Consider the following 17959-nt stretch of genomic DNA (forward strand, 5'->3'; position numbering starts at 1 on the left):
GCCAAAAAAAAGATGGAAAATGGAGGATTGTTGTGACTGGAAAGCTATCAATAACATCACCATAAAATATAGGCACCCAATTCCTAGGCTTGATGACATGCTTGATGAATTGCTTGGGTCATCCATATTTTCCAAAATTATTGACCTTAAAAACGGGTATCACCAAATTAGGATCAAAGAAGGTGATGAATGGAAGATTGCTATTAAGACCAAATTTGGATTGTATGAGTGGTTAGTGATGTCTTTCGGCCTTACTAATGCCCTAAGTACGTTCATGAGGCTCATGAATCATGTTCTAAGGGATTGCGTAGGTAGATTTGTAGTTGTTTATTTTGATGATATCTTAGTTTATAGAAAAAGCCTAAGTGATCATGTAGGACACTTAAGGTAAGTTTTGTTAGTTCTTAGGAATAATCAATTGTTTGCCAATGTAGATAAATGCCATTTTTGTGTGGATAATGTTATATTTTTAGGATTTGTTGTTAGTAAAAATAGGGTTCATGTGGATCCCGAGAAAATCAAAGTCACTCAAGAATGGCCTATTCCTACTAATGTTAGTGAAGTTAGGAGCTCCCATGGATTGGAAAGCTTTTATAGAAGGTTTGTTCCTAACTTTTCAACATTAGCTTCACCGCTGAATGAGTTGGTAAAGAAGGATGTGATCTTATAATTAATGGCTAGAAAAAAATAATTTAGCTTTTCAAGAGCTTAAGCAAAAGCTCACCCAAGCACCCATTTTAGCTTTTCTCGATTTCACTAAAACCTTTGAGCTAGAATGTGATGATTTGGGAATTGGCATAGGAGCTGTGTTGTTACAAGGTGGTCACCCCATAGCCTATTTTAGTGAAAAACTTCATGGGACTGCCTTGAACTACCTTACCTAAGACAAGGAGCTTTATGCTTTAGTTTGGGCCCTTCAAACTTGGGAACATTATCTTTTTACCAAGGAATTTGTCATTCATAGTGATCATGAATCACTTAAATATTTGAGGGCCAAGGTAAGTTAAATAAGAGGCATGAAAAATCGGTTGAGTACCTGAGCAATTTTCTTACGTCATCAAATATAAAAAGGGTTCCACTAATATGGTCGTTGATGCTTTATCAAGAAGACATATTTTATTAAACACCCTTAGATCACAAATTCTAGGGTTTGATGACATGAAGGAATTGTAAGAGAAAGACCTTGATTTTTCTCACCTTTTTAAACTATGTATTCAAAAACCTTACTAGGGTTACTATATTTCTGAGGGGTTTCTTTATAAAGAAAATAAATTGTGTATACCCCAAGGATCTATTAGGAAACTTTTGGTCAAGGAGAGTCATAAGGGTGGACTCATGGGGCATTTTGGGATTTAGAAAAATATTTTAATTTTAAAAAATAAATTCTTTTGGCCCCACATGATAAGAGATGTTCGAAGGTTTTGTTCTCGATGTATAGCTTGTCTTCAAGCTAAATGTAAAACTAAACCTCAGGGACTATACACTCTGTTGCCTATATCCAATTCTCCTTGGGTAGATATTTCCATGGACTTTGTCCTTGGATTGCCTCAAACCCAAAGAGGAAAGGATTTCATTAATTTTTGTGGTAATTGACCATTTTAGTAAAATGACACACTTTATTCCATGCCCCAAGGTGGATGATGCAAGCAACATAGCTAAATTACTCTTTCAAGAGGTGGTTAGGTTGCATGGGTTGCCTAAGACCATAGTCTTTATTCGAGATGCTAAGTTCTCAAGCCATTTTTGAAAATCCTTTGATCTAGGTTAGGAACTAAGCTCTTATTTTCTACTACATGTCACCCACAAACAAATGGGCAAACTAAAGTAGTAAATAGATCTCTTAGAGCTATGCTTAGGGCAATCCTAAAAGGTAATAAAAAGTCATGGGATGACTACTTACTCCATGTAGAGTTTGCTTACAATAGGGTAGTGCATAAAACAAAACAAAAATGTCTCCTTTTGAAATTGTATATAATTTTAATCATCTCATTCCTTTGGATTTACTACCCCTCCCTAATGTTTTTTCTTTCATTCATAAAGAAGGATTATTTAGGGAAGAATTTATTAAGAAAGTGCACGAGAGGGTTTGAGACCATATTCAATCTCAAACGAAGAAATATACAAAATACAATAATTGAGGAAAGAAAAAAGTCATTTTCAATGAAGGGAATTGGGTTTGGCTACACCTTAGAAAGGACAGGTATACTTCTAAAAGAAAGTCCAAACTTAGCCCTAGAGGAGATGGACCCTTTCAAATCCTTCAAAGAATAAATAATAATGCCTATGTCCTAGATCTCCCCGAGGATTATGGAGTTAGCCCTAGCTTCAATGTATCTAATCTATCTCTTTTTGCAGGGACTGATGAACATGAGGATGACTCTATGGAATTGAGGACAATCCTCTTCCAAAGTGAAGGGATGATGGAGGCCTATGCGCCAAGGGCCCAATTACTAGGGCTATGATCCGGAAGCTAGAAGAAGATTAGGTTAACATAAAGGAAAAGCCCATGACACTTTTTAGTTGGTTTGTGCATTAAAGTCCATGTAGACTAGGGTTGGCCCACTTGGGCTTGTATTTTGTTTGTGGGTCTTGTATTTTGGCCAAGTAGAATAGGTTGGTTTCTAGGCCTTGTATTTCAGCCACTTTAGTTAATAAATTCATGTGAATTTACATTTAATGAAACTTGAGGCACATTTAAGGTGTAATTTGATTCATGTGACCGGTCATGTGGATGGTGCACATGGTGTGACTCAAATTCACCTTAAATGTGAACCAAATCACATTAGAATGCAAACTTCACATGTGCCACACGGAGATGCCGAGAATCTAGGAGTGGTAATTCAAATTTGAACTTTCAAATTTGAATTTAGGTGCCAAGAGTTAAAATTAACCATACCATGGTTAATTTAAACTCTCGACCAACCTAGCTTCCTTGGCACTCTTCTATGGCTTATATATAGACTAAGACCTTGTATATTTCTCAATTTTGAGCATTATATGAGATAATACTTCTGCATTTTCTCTCTAGTCGAAGGTCACCTTGAGTGAGAAGAAACCCTTCTTCACCTTGAGATTTCCTCCTTATTGCCTTGGAGTTCTATCCAAGGAGCTTAGGCGAAACCTTTTCAACACTTCTCATTCTTCTCGTTGGCTTCTAACCTTGAAGATTTCTCAAGGATTCAAGAAGGAGTGGCATGTAGAAAATCCATGGAGTTTCCTCAAATCAAGATTCCATCATTTAGACCTATGTAGGCCAAACACCCCAAGCCATGTATCTAACATACCATTAAGTCAAAAACCCCATCCCATGTATATAGCCTCCTTATAGGTTGTGTACCCTAAACCATGTATCTAAACTCCCAATAAGTCGAATAACCCAAGTCACTTATTTGGCCTTCCATTAGGACGAAACTTTAAGCCATTTATTTGACCTCCTAAAAGGTCAAATACTTTAAACCAAGTATTCAGCCTCCTAATAGCCCATATAACATGAATCACCTATCTCGACTCCCAATAGGTAAGATAACCCAAGGCATATATTTGACCTTTTGATAGGTTGGAAATCCCAAGCCATTGGTTCAACCTCCCAATAGGTCAAATACCCTAAACCATGTATTCAACATTCGTTTAGGTTGATTACTCATAAAACATATATGACCTCTCAATAGGTTTAATGGCTAGACACATATCTAGTCGCACTAGTGGCCAAATAATAAAAAACACGTATTCAAATTTCCAACATGTTGAATACCCCAAACAACGTATCTAACCTCCCAATAGGCCAAATACTTAATACCATGTAACTAGCCTCCCAAGAGGTTTGAAACCCCAAACCACCTATGCAACCTCTGAATATGACAAATTAGCCATGTATATAGCTTCCCAATAGGTTCAAAACCCCTTGCCATGTATCAAGCCTCTCCACTATTGGTTAAATACCCCAAATAGTGTATTCAACCTCTAAATAGGCCTAATAACCTGTCATATATCCAACCTTCCAATAAGTCAAAAATCTCAAGCCATTTACCCGACCTATTAATAGGTCATATACTTTAAATCACATATTTGACATCGTAATAATTTGAGTACCCTAAATCACGTATATGATCTTCTAATAGGCCGAATGTCACAAATCATGTAAGTAGCTGATGGACTCCTTCCACCATGGGAGAGACCAAGACATACAAGGTGGGAGAGAGGCTCCTTGCTAAGGCCAAGGTGATGACCTCAATGGTGGGTGTTCCTTAAAGGGTGGAGAAATAAGGATGATGGGCGTGAGGTGTTATGGTGGGCGAATAGGAGGAAGTGGAAGGGAAATGTGTCTAGGTGGTTCTAGGTTGGCTCACTTCACCAAGTGGGGATGAATGCCACTCAATAAACCCTAAACTCACTCAAGGGAGGAGAGGGAAGGTCTAGGTCGTGGTGACCTAGGTGACTAAGAAGAGGATTTGAGGCAAAAAATGCTCACTCAAATTCATATATTCCAAGTATTTACAAGGTGTATGGTTTAGCGTATTTATAGGGGAGGGAGCATCTAGGGTTGCATTTGGGAGTGTATGACCAAAATTTGCATGCCAAATGCACTTCAAATGAAACCCAAATTAACCCTAGATGCTACTTGGTGGCCAAGGGTAAAATGAGAAATACAAGTAAAAATAAATCCTATGACTAAAATACCCCAAAATACAAGGGTAAAAAAAATAAACCCTATACTAATGAGACTTAGGGAGTAATTAGTACTCTATGACCATGAGGAGGGTATCCTTTGGTGGGTGAGCTCCCTCCTCCTCTTCTACTCTCCTAGCCATGGACCTTGTGATGGGGCCCACATGGTTCTTCAAAGATGGTCTTCCATCATCCCCTCCTTCTTGAGAAGCATTTGTCCTCAGATTAAGATCTTCATCCATATCCTTAGCTCCTATAAATGGTGTGAGATCACATACATTAAAAGATGAGCTAATGCCATACTCAGAAGGAAGATCTAATTTATATGCATTGTCATTTATTTTTTGAAGGACTTAGAATGGTCCATCTCCCCTAGGGTTTAGTTTTGACATCCTTTGAGTGGGAAATCTATCCTTCCTCAAATGAAGCCAAACCCAATCCCCAACCTCAAAGGTGATTTTCTTTCTTCCTTTGTTGTTGTATTTGGCATATTTTTGTGTTTAGTTTTTAATTTAACTCTTGATCTTCTCATGATATTTCTTAATAAAATCTGTCTTAGATACACCTTCTTTGTGAAATAAGGAAGGAGTATTAGGAAGGGGTAGTAGATCAAGAGGGGTTATTGGGTTAAAGCCATATACAACTTCAAAGGGTGAAAGATTAGTAGTCTTATGAACTACTCTATTGTATGCAAATTCTAGGTGGGGGAGACAATCATCCAAGTTTTCTTATTCCCTTTGAGGAGTACCATTAACAAAGTGGATAGGGACTTATTTACTACTTCGGTTTGGTCATCGGTTTGGGGATGACAAGTAGTAGAATAGAGGAGCTTTGTTCCTAGTTTTTCCCATAGTACTTTCCAAAAGTGACTAAGGAACTTAGCATCCCTATCGGACACAATTGTCTTGGTAGACCATGCAAGCGGACCACTTTCCTAAAGAATAATTTAGCTATATAGCTAGCATCATCCACTTTGTGGCATGGTATGAAATGAGTGCATTTTGCTAAAACGGTCCACTACCACAAAGATGTAGTCAAATCCCCTTTGAGTCCTTGGAAGTCCAAGCACAAAGTCCATGCTAATATTTACCCAAGGGGAGCTAACTATAGGAAAGGGGGTATAGAGTCCATGAGGCATTACTCTTGATTTAGCCTTTAGACAAGTAATGCATTTAGAGCAATGCCTTTGGACATCTATTCTCATATGTGGCCAATAAAATTTTGCTTTTAAGAAACTTAGGGTTTTTTCAACCCCAAAATGGCCCATGAGACCCCCTTCATGGCTTTCTTTGACCAAAATCTTTCTAATGGATCCTTGGGGTATGCAAAGTTTTCCCATTCTAAAGAGATACCCCTCAAGAAGATAGAATCCATCAAAAGGATTTTGGAGACATTGGGCATAAGTGGCTTGGAAGTCTAAATCAAACTCATACAATTCATTTACATCATCAAAACCAAGTATTTGTGTTCCTAAGGTGGAGAGTAATGTATGCCTTCTTGAAAGAGCATCGACTACTACATTGCTCTTACCCTTTTTATATTTGATGATGTAGGGGAATTGTTCAAGATATTCCACCCACTTTGCATGCCTTTTATTTAATTTCCCTTTCCCTTTAAGATACTTGACAAGGTCAGTGTGTATAACAAATTCTTTAGTCACTAAGTAGTGCTCCCAAACTTGGAGAGCTCTTATGAGGGCATAAAGTTCCTTGTCATAGGTGGGATAATTCAAGGTGGCCCCATGGAGTTTTTCACTAAAGTAGGCAATGGGATGGCCTCCTTGAAGTAACACAACACCTATGCCAAGACCGGATGCATCACATTCTAGCTCAAAGGTTTGGTCAAAATTTGGAAGAGCTAGGATGGGTGCATTGGTAAGTTTCTCTTATAGGATTTTAAAGGCTTTTTCTTGGGCTTCACCCCAAAGGAAAGGTACATACTTCTTAACAAGCTCGTTAAGAGGGGATGCAAGTGTGGAGAAGTCTTTTACAAATCTTCTATAGAAGCTAGCTAGACCATGAAAGCTTATAATAACTCCAACACCTTTTGGGGTGGGCCAATCTTGGATGGACTTTATTTTCTCGGGGTCAACATAAACTCCCTCTTTGCCAACTATCAAACCCAAAAAGTTGACTTGGTCATTACAAAATGTACACTTCTCAAAGTGGCATAGAGGTGGTTTTCCCTAAGAATTATTAAGACTTTCCTTAGATGTCCAAGATGTCCATCTAAGGTTTTGCTATACACCAAAATGTCATCCAAGGTTTTGCTATACACCAAAATGTCATCAAAGTAGACGACTACAAACTTTCCTATGCAATCCCTAAGAATATGATTCATTAGGCGCGTGAAGGTGCTAGGGGCATTAGTGAGGCCAAAAGGCATCACTAACCACTCATACAAACCAAATTTGGTCTTAAAAGCAGTTTTCCACTCATCACCCTCTTTGATTCGAATTTGGTGATAACCACTTTTAAGGTCAATCTTGGAAAATATGATGGCTCCATGCAATTCGTCTAACATATCATCTAGCCTAGGGATTGGGTGCCTATATTTTATTGTTATATTATTGATGGCCCTATAATCAGTGTACATCCTCCATTTGCCATCTTTCTTGGGCACCAATAGAACGGGGACGGCACAAGGGCTAAGGCTCTTTTGAACTCAACCCTTCTTTAACAAGTCATCAACTTGAGATTCTATCTCTTTGATTTCTTGAGAGTTATTCTTATAGGCGGGCCTATTAGGAAGACTAGCACCCGGTATGAGGTCTATTTGATGTTCTATTTCTCTCAAAGGTGGAAGCCCACTTGGAAATTCTCGAGAAAATAAATCATCAAATTCCTTTAAAAGTTTTTGAACCTCATGAGGTAGAAACTCAAGTTCGTGGCTAGTGGCAGCTAGTGTCTCTTTGAAGTAGAGAAGGTATAAAGGTTGCTCACACAAAAGAGTTTTCTTGATATCATTCTTAAGTGACAAATGACTTTTGTGCACAACTTCCTTAGAGGGGACACTAGCCTCTAAGCTTGATACCTTCTCCTGCTTTTCTTCATTCAAGGGAACGTTTTTCTTTTGTTTTTGTTTTTGTCCTTTTTTTGTTTTCTCTTCTTCTTCTCTCTTGGCTTTAATTTTTATTTGGTCATCATTCACTTGTGAGGGTGATAAAGGACACAAAACAAGTTTCTTGCCTAGGTGATGGAAACTTATCTTATTAGTGAGGCCATCATGAATGGTTTTCTTGTCAAATTTCCAAGGCTTCCCAAGTAAAATATGACTAGCATCCAATGACACTATGTCACACAAAACTTTATCTTTATACTTGCCAATGGATATATGTATATTTACTTGTTGGTTAACTACAATACCTCATTCCTCATTGATCCATTGTAACTTGTAAGGTTTAGGATGAGATAGAGTAGTCAAGGCTAGCTTGTTAACCAATATAGTACTACAACAATTACAACTAGACCCACTATCAACGATGAGAGAGAAATTGTTATCTAAAACCTTACATCTTGTGTGAAATAAGTTCTCTCTTTGGGATTGATCTAAGTTACTAGATTGGTTCCTAAGGAGCCTTCTTACCATTAATAAGTCTCCTTCACATGGGTAAGTTTCTTCCTCGGACTCTAAAACTTCTTCTTCATCACTTGAGGATGAGGAATTAGCTTCATCAAGGCTACTATAGTGATCTTGGCCCCTTAAAGTCATGGTTTTCTTGGTGGGGCATTGTAAAGCAATGTGCCCACGGCCAAGACACTTGAAACACTTGATGTCACTTGTTTTAGTGTCTTTGGAAGATGCCTTAAGAGCAGGTCTTTCTTTTTCTTTTTCTTTGTATTTTACATTAGCAAAAGGTTTGGAAGAGGGACCCTCCTTCTTAAAATTCTTGGAATAAAAGAGAGTGGAGTCTTTTCTAAAAGATTTTCTCTTAAGTTGTTGTTCCACTTTAGAACAAAGTTTAACAAGCTCATTCAAATCTCTATATGGTAAAAGTTCAACTTTGTCTCTTATTTCAAGGTTAAGACCACTTTGAAACCTTGAGATGGTGGTCCTCTCTTCTTCCCTTATCCCAGCCATCATCATGAGTAACTCCATAGATTCCCTATATTCTTCCACACTAGATGACCCTTGTTTCAATCTTTATAGCTTATCCATAAGCTCACGGTCATAGTATGGAGGAATTTGCCTCCTCCTTAAGGCACTACGGAGCTCATTCCAATATTGAATTTAGGGCTCATGGTTTATTCTCCTTTCTTTTTCTAAGGAGGTCCACCAATACATGGCATATTCCCTTGGAAGCTAAGGGTTGCCAAAGAAACTTTCCTTTCTTCACTCACTCCATGGCAAGAGACAAGTTGTTCAACTTTCATTTCCCAATATAAATAGGTTTCAACATTTTTGCCATGGAATGGGGGAAGAGTAATGTTAGGTTCCCTATTGGAAGACTCCCTATGCCTTGGTTGTCTTGGGGCCTTTGATAGTAATCATCATTGTGATGACTACTATAGAAGTTACCACTTGGAGGTTGGGTATGATGCCCTTCCTCCTCATGAACACTTGAAGGTATTCTAACCCCCTTGCCCTTTGAGGACTTAGGGGACGAGACTCTTGGTCTAGATCCACTAGGTTCCCCTCCCCCCCACAACTAGCCTAGCAAGCAACCTTCTTATTTCCTCATTGTTTTTCTCATTTTCTTTTTCTCTTTTTCTTACAAAAAAGGGTTAGAACCCTATGGGAAAAGAGTTGATGAATTTTAGGAGTAAAAGTTGTAGATGTTGAAATTGGTGAATTTTCTGGATGTAAAATGAATTATAGGTGTGTTGGAACTACTTGGAGAAGATTAATGTTCTTCAAGTTGAACCATGTTAAGTCCCTTCTTCTCTTGAGGTTCTTCACTTTAATGGAAGATTTGGATGAGTTCAAGCTTCAAAAGCTTGAAGATGCTTCCCAAGGTGGTTCGATTTCTCTTGAAGGAGAGAAATTTAAGGAACCAAGCACAAAGGAGAAGTTCCTTTGTGAAGCTTCAAGGAGAAGGAGATTCTCAACGAAATTGGACTGTTGAAATGAGAGAGAATTTCTGAATTCTAAGTCTCATAAATTTCAAAAGTGATTACAAGAGTAGAAATTACAAATATATAGAGGTAGGTAGCTTAAGGAGCAAGCTAACCTTAACCATGGTTCACTAGGAACCATGGTAAGGTTAGCTGAGCTTCTAGGTGAGTTTAGAAACTTGTGGAGCAAGCTTCTCACTTAGCTTGCTTGGGAAGCAAGCTAAGGAGAAGCTTGTAGCACAAACTTCTCATCTCCTTGAAGGTTAGAGAAGCAATTCGGTCAAAGAAAGGAGACTAGGCAAGGTGGGCGGATTTGGTCTCTTTTGGCTCCTTGAATTAATTTCAAAAATGTTTGATTTGGTTTAGTTAGGTTCATCCAATGATGATGAAACCTAGCTAAATCAAATCTATGAAAAATTAGGAGCAAAATGAGTCCAATATGTAAAATTTTGCTTAGGCCCAATTCTGGCCCAATTACTAGTCACACCCTCAAGCATTGCTAAATGCCACCCCTCTTTTCCTACTAAAAAAATAGAAATTGAGTGTATCAACAAAGGAGGTTAAATGGAGTCAAACTCTCCAAGTAACCCACCCTAGAATCAATATACAATGACTAATAAAAGAAACTAAAGTGCCTCATAAATACAAAGGCAAAAATAAGCCTATACAAGAGAACTATATACAAGATATTTACAACTAGAACTATGCCTTCTCTTCATAATAGAGTGGTCCAAATTGAAGAGTACGTTGGGCTTGGAAAGCCCACTGGTCTTCAAGGTGTCCACTAGTCTTCAAGGTGGCCATATCTCTAGAGATTGGGCCCTTAGCCCATGGTCCATCATCTCATTCCTTTTGGTTCCTTCAATATATCATCTCTTGGATTCCTTGCCCTTGGCCATAGTCTATCATCCCCTCCCTCTTGAAAATGATTTGACCTCAAATCTCGAGGGTCTTCATAATGGTCGGCCACACCTACAAATATATAATACAATGCATTAGAGGTGATATTCTCAACAAATAAATGTGAAAGGTATATCCTAGAAGGAAACCTTTCATGAAACCTAAAGAGATCAATGATACTAGACCTTCTAATATAATGAATAGGATCTTCTCCTAAACATATACTAGATATATTACTAAATCCTAAAAATGTGCTAAAACTAAAACTATAGCACACTAAAGACTTAATCCTAAAAATTAGAACATCTTGCCTAAAGTACCCTATGTGGTATCCTAGGCATTTTCTAAAAAATAAGGAAAATACTACTAAGAAATTTCCTAAACAATTTTGGATTATATTATTTGCTGAATAGTTATGAAGAGAATTTGTCACAAGGAACCTTGAAGGTTCATATGTTATATCTAACAAATAATATATTCCATAAATTGGATGCATTATTGAAACAACTAAGGTAGGAAAAGTCCTACACAAAGGAAGGCTATCTACCTTGAGCACCACCAAGGAAGTAGCATGAGAAGTGGAACTAAGTGAAGCCGACTTCTCCTTCACAAAATCTTGAAGTTGAGACTCTTTTTCTTTAAAAATAATGGATTTATGAATCTCCTTCTCAAGACTAGTGGCAGAATGAGGGCAAGAGTTAAGATCTTTATGAGTAAAGAGAAATTTTTTCATAAGATTTTTAGTACTAAAACAATTCTCTTTAGTCACAAATCCTTTAGAGGATATTTCTTCCTCTTTACTCGTCCCTACACAAAGTTCTTTCTTTTTTTTTCTATTTCTTCTTTTCTTTTAATTTTCATTTGTCTTCTTCTTTTGTGTTTTCTCATGTCTTCTTTCAATTTTTCTTCTTCTTGTTTAAGAATTCTCAACTTCTCTTCTAGGATAGCAAGTTTGGCCTCTCTTTCAATTTTCTCCTTCTCTTTTTGAAAGGCCTCTTTCTTTTTCCATAGTTTAAGTGATTTTAGCTCTTTTGTTAAGTAAGAAATGCTTTTAGGAGAGCTATCACTTCCACTATAGTTGGATTGTTGAGACATTTTAAACAACAAGATTTTTCTCTTCACACAAAAATAGATTTTAAGAAAATAATATTTTTGAAGTGCTTAGACTTGACACTTAGAGGTCTAAGAGTACAAATTGAACTATGGAGGAAGGTGAGCTACTAAAGAGCCACTTAATAACCAAGCATCTTCAAGTAAAAATCTCTAAACCCCCTTGTACTTTGCCTTGCACCAAAATGTTTTGACAAATTTATTTTTCAAAAAGAAAAATAACAAGCAAGTGCCTAATGTGTATAATTAAGCAATGCAATCAAAACTTAAAGACTTGAAAACATAAATTGCTTGAAAACATAAATTGCATGAAAACATAAAATTTTTTAAAACATAAATGACATGAAAACATAAAGACAAGAAAACATAAACTAGGCGTTTTAAGCAAGTAAACCTATGTGAGAGCTTGGAAAGTACCAAGGACCACTCTCACTAGTACTAAACGTATTACCCTAGTTTGAAAACACTAAGGAGAGATGGAAATGCACCAAAGGCACTCCAAGACACTCCTAAAAAGGCCTTGTGCAAGAAATGAAAATTTACAAGAAATCAAATGCAAATTTACACCAAATGAAATGCAAATTTTCACCAAATGAAGTGTAAATTCACACCAAATGAAATGCAAATTCACACTAAATGAATGTAGTGGCTGCACCTAATTTTAAGAAAACAAAATTCAGCCACTAAGTTAGTGACAAATTTAGAGACGGATTTGGTGTTGAAAATTTTTTTGAAATGAAATTCCGTCACTAAATTGGTTACTAAATTTTCACAAAATTTTCACAAAAATTTTATTGTGTTCTTCCAAGCTTCTCCTTGTTGCAGAAACCTCTCCAAGTGTATCTCTCCTCTCTTAGGAATAACCTTGATGTTGGTTATTCCTAGGTGTTTGACTCCCTGTAGACCCCTAAAATTGTCCGGGTCGGAAATAAAACTCGAAGACCCTCAAAGATCGAAGGAAAGTCAGCCAGAAGGACTCCTAGAAGACCATAGGATGGCTATCTGTAGATTTAGAGGTCTTAGAGTAGCTTAAAATAAGGAAGTGGAGGGAATGAAGCCCAATACGACCGTACTAAACTTAATACGACCGTATTGAAGCTTCAATATGGCCGCAGTGAACTCAATACGGCGTATTGAAGTTTCTGAAACTTCAATACGGCCGTACTGAAATCAATACGGCCGTATTGAAGCTTCAATACAGCCGCAGTGAACTCAATACGGCCGTATTGAAATTTCTGAATTTCAATACGGCCGTATTGAACTCAATACGGCCGTATTGAAGTTCAAAAAGTTCAATACGGCCGTATTGATTCCATAGCCTGTATTGCGCCTGTTCCCTATAAATATGGCGTCATTTTGACGTCATTGGACACTTTGGAACATAGTTTCAACCCTTTCCTTGAGTATTCTGGGGTTTTTGAGCAGTGTTCTGCCCTAGAAATCACTCGGAGAGTTGATCCGACGAAGTTCTTGAGCCCCGAGCCATTTTGCTTGAGGAACGAACTAAGTCGAAGGGAAATCCATCGGATTTCCAAGTCAAAAATTATTTTTTAGGAAGGAGTGAGCGGGCTTGTAGAGTGAGGGAACGCCAAAAAGCTTCCCAGTTTTACTTGATATATAAAAAGCACGCTTCAAGAGGTTTCTTTTCTAAAAATCCCTTCTTTTACTGCTTTCTGCGTGCATATTAAACTATCATCATGTAGATAGTTAATTTATAATTGCTTAGAATAAATAGGGGTAATTTAGTAATTTTGTACTATTATTTTTAGAAATAATCTGTCATAGGGAACCCGAAAGGGGCGTTGTGGGGTGCTAACACCTTCCCCACACGTAACCGACTCCCTTACCCAACTCTGGTTGTAATGGCCGAAGTTGATTTATAAAATCAATTGCCTTATCCCTTTTTCCAATGTTTTGGGTAAAACATTGGTGGCGACTCCATGAACCCTTTTACTACGAAAACCACTAATCCATTGAGGGTCCCGCTTGGGATTAACATGGATTGGTGAGACATTTAATAAATAAATTGGATAAGATCGACAAGGTCTCAGTTTGAGAACAAGTCGTTCTAATAATCCAATACATTTTCAAAACTAAAATAAAAGCGAGCTCGACCGTCTTCGCGACCGCCGAGGCCCGTTTGGGCCGGTGGCGACAGATGGCGACTCCACTGGGGAAGCTTCGAGAGTCAGTCCCATTTAGTGACAGATTGTTTTTAACAAATAATAGTTAAAAATTACTTCGTTACCCCTTGCTTGTATGATAACATGATTTATTATATGGCTTTAAATAACTGTTGTATGTTTAAATTCCGCAATTGTTTGAAATACAAATTGTACACAAACCTTTGCACACAACAGTTCCCTCTATACCCGGGGGCATGAGTGATTAACCATAGGGAGTGGATGTTAGTACGGCCGGTTGTCGAATGGGTCTATAGGTGCCCGTAGACCGTTGTCGGAAAACATCACTCAAGGTGATAACCATGAACTCGAGTCCGACAGTGCGTTGGAGCTTTCCATCGACTTACGACGAGAGGAATTGGGTCCCTATAATGGGGGCACCTTGGGGGCCTCAGACCGGTGAGAACAGTTAGAACCACCTTGAATATGCACTTTTCTGCAGGATACCCCTACCTCGTGATTTGCTCATGACTGTTCGTGGATGAGTGAATTGTGTGTGCATTGTTTATGTGACATTGTATGAGCATACATTGCATTATTTAAACATACAACATTCCTATTCTTTCTAAAATAAAAATAAATAGGAATAAAAATCTTCCATTACATGGTGTTAACATCTACCATCATGTAGGTAGTTTCCCTTTTCACCCAAAAATAAATACAAAAGAAAAATACCCAAAGAAAAAATAAAAAAAGGGTTATTTATCCAAACCAAGCAATATCATGCATCATCTTAGGAACATCCTAAAAACATGATAATGCTTAGTTGAATAAACACTATGCATGCATATTCACCACCATCATCTCATATCATGCATATAGATCATGGAGGGATCTAGGAGTTATTCATTTCATACATCTCTCCTAGTATTCCATTAATAAATATTAATAAAAAGAAAGAAATAATCGATGCGTATGTTCAAGATGGATCGCACGCCATTTGTTATTAAGTGTAAGCCAACAACCGTGCCAAGCGAGCGCACATCAACTCCGTTGTTGGTAATCAAGACGAATAAAGGGGAAGGTCTGACACCATTAAGGATCACTGCTCCAAGACCTTTCCCCTACGAATCAAATAAGGCTGTGCCGTGGATATACGACATCCATTCTTCTGCCGACAGCGATATCTCTAACATCGCTGGACTTGGGGGCATGACTAGGAGTGGCAGGATCTACACTCCCGAAGATCTTCATGATAAAGCTCCCAAGAATAAAGGAAAAGAAAAAGAAAAAGAAAAAAAATCGAGGAAAAAGAATCCGAGGAGGAGACAGATGAGCTGTTAAAATTCATCAAACAAAGCGAGTACTCCATTGTGGATCAACTTCACAAGACACCAGCAAAGATCACTTTGTTGTCGTTGATCCTAAGCTCCAAACCGCATCGACAAGCTCTGTTGAAAGTCTTGAACGAGACATATGTGTCGCACACTATCTCCCAAGACAAATTTGAGGGGATTGTTAGTCACATCACGGCTAATGATCACCTCACCTTCACTGATGAAGAAATCCCCGCCGAGGGATCAAACCACAACAAGCCCTTGCACATCTCTGTAAAGTGCAAGGAGTATCACATCGCTAAAGTCTTGGTAGATAATGGATCTTCCTTGAACGTAATGCCAAAAAGAACACTCGAGCAAGTGGCAATCAAGGGAATCCAAATGTGCCCGAGCAACATGATCGTTCGAGCCTTCGATGGATCTAAAAGAGAAGTGGTGGGAAAGATCAATCTTCCAATCCAAATCGGACCCACTATCTTCAATATCGAATTCCAAGTGATGGACATCACTCCTGCATACAGCTGTCTCCTCGGCCGACCTTGGATTCATGATGCGAAAGCTGTACCCTCTACGCTCCACTAGAAAGTCAAGTTCATAATGGGTGACAAACTGGTGACCGTGCAAGCTGAAGATGACATACTCATCAGCAAGCCATCCAACATACCCTATGTGGATGCAGCAGAGGAAGCTTTGGAAACCGCCTTCCAAGCATTGGAAATCGCCAATGTTGAGACATTTCCCCGAGAAATGAAGAAGGTAGCTCATATGCTCACAAAGAACGAATACTTGCCAGGACAAGGATTAGGCAAGGACTCCCAAGGAATCCCGGAGCTACCCATTATCAAGGACAATCCGGGGAAACAAGGGTTAGGATACAACCCTGTTAAAGATCAAAGAACGAAGAGGAATCAAGATCCTTCTCGACGTTCTTTAAGCCAGATCTTTAGGAAGGCTGGTTCACAAACGTCAAGGCCAGCTGTCGTCATCAAGTGTCCTTTTCCTTCTAATAGGGATGTGTAAATTCAGTGACTATTAGAGATCACTCCTCGGGGACAGCCCGACCCCCGAGCCTCGATAGGGCACATGTTTCCACTGTGATTATAATAAAATCATTCATTATTATTTCTTATTGCTTCTTTTCTCGCTCGCAATAAAATTCTAAACCACGTTATTTAACCCTGTTTGAATAAACACGAATGAGGTTAAAATCGTCTTAATAAAAATAAACCCACATCATTTTGTGTGGAAGTGTGCACGACAACTTGGAGCACCTTTTCTTGGCTTCAATAAGTGCCGTCATAGATAAAAAGAAATCCATTCAGGATAAAAATCCTAAAAAACAAAAAGCTCGGCAGGAAACCCAAAAAGGGGGCTGCGCAAAAATAAGAGCAAAAGACCCGCTAGGAATCCCACGAAAGGGTGACCTAGGCAAAAATTAGGGTTACAAAATAATGAACAAAAACAAAAGCCCGCTAAAACTCCACAAATGGGTGTTTTAGGCAAAAGTTAGGGCAATCGAAAAACAAAATAAATCCATGATGGTACCATCAATTGAATTCAACAAGGGGCTTAAGAAAAGCTATCCAAGTTGTCAAAGCACAATCATTAATAACAAAGATGTGCTTAACCTCATAAGTGTTTAATCGAACAAACCTAAACACTTAAGCCTACCATTGGCCAGCCATTCTTACAAAAACAAATTTTCCAAAATAAAAATAAATCCCCTCTAAAACACAAACTTTTGAAAATATATATCCTTTCCTTCTTTTCTCTCTTGTCCCAACGATTTTTGAATAATCTAGTGGAAACATGGAGATATAGTGGTCAATAGGAGGGTTGACACATCTTCTAAAGAAAGGGAAGAATCATTTGGTTGATGACACCAAAATCAAATACGCATCATTCCTCGGTAACAGAAATCGGCAGAGCACAGTCCGTCTGGAGGAATGGCAAAAATCTGAACAAAGAACGCATCGGTTAATTCTTTTGAAAAAAGAATCAAATAGAATTAGGTGCATCATACCGCATACATGCATACAGATGATAGGTGTACTGGAAGATCACTTATTCTCTGTTTATTGAAAAAACTAAAAAAAAAAAAAATATATATATATATATATATATATATATATAAACTTCAGAAAAAACAATGCGCCCGTACCATGTTCAGTACACCCGTACTAAAATTGGGGTTATGAACAAATTTTCAACTCAACATGGGCGTACTGAAATGGATACGGCCGTATTGGCCATAAAGAAATTTTCAAAGACCTCGTCATGAGGCAACCACATAAAATAGAAAAAATAGAAAAATTGGTTGTGTATGACAGCAGTCAACAAAAAGCCGAAAACGGAAAAGAGGCATGGATACAAAAAATCCAACAGAATAATTGAGCCTGGAGAGGCTTGCCGAAATAATACTCTCAGAATAATTGAGCCTGGAGAGGCTCGCCGAAATAATACTCTCAGAATAACTAAGCCTGGAGAGGCTTGCCGAAATAATACTCTTTCAGAATAACTGAGCCTGGAGAGGCTCGCCGAAATAATACTCTTTCAGAATAACTAAGCCTGGAGAGGCTTGCCGAAATAATACTCTTTCAGAATAACTGAGCCTGGAGAGGCTTGCTGAAATAATACTCCCCAGAGATATTTCAACTCAAGCTCATAGAACAAATCCCCAGCGAGAGTTACCAAAGCAAGATCGTCAAAATCCCCAATGGAAGTACGATCTCCCAAGCAGAATATCCAAGTCAAAGGACTTAAACTTCCT

This window comes from Cajanus cajan, chromosome 1, assembly GCF_000230855.2.
Source record: "Cajanus cajan strain Asha chromosome 1, NIPB_CcT2T_4, whole genome shotgun sequence".
Lineage (NCBI taxonomy): Eukaryota > Viridiplantae > Streptophyta > Magnoliopsida > Fabales > Fabaceae > Cajanus > Cajanus cajan.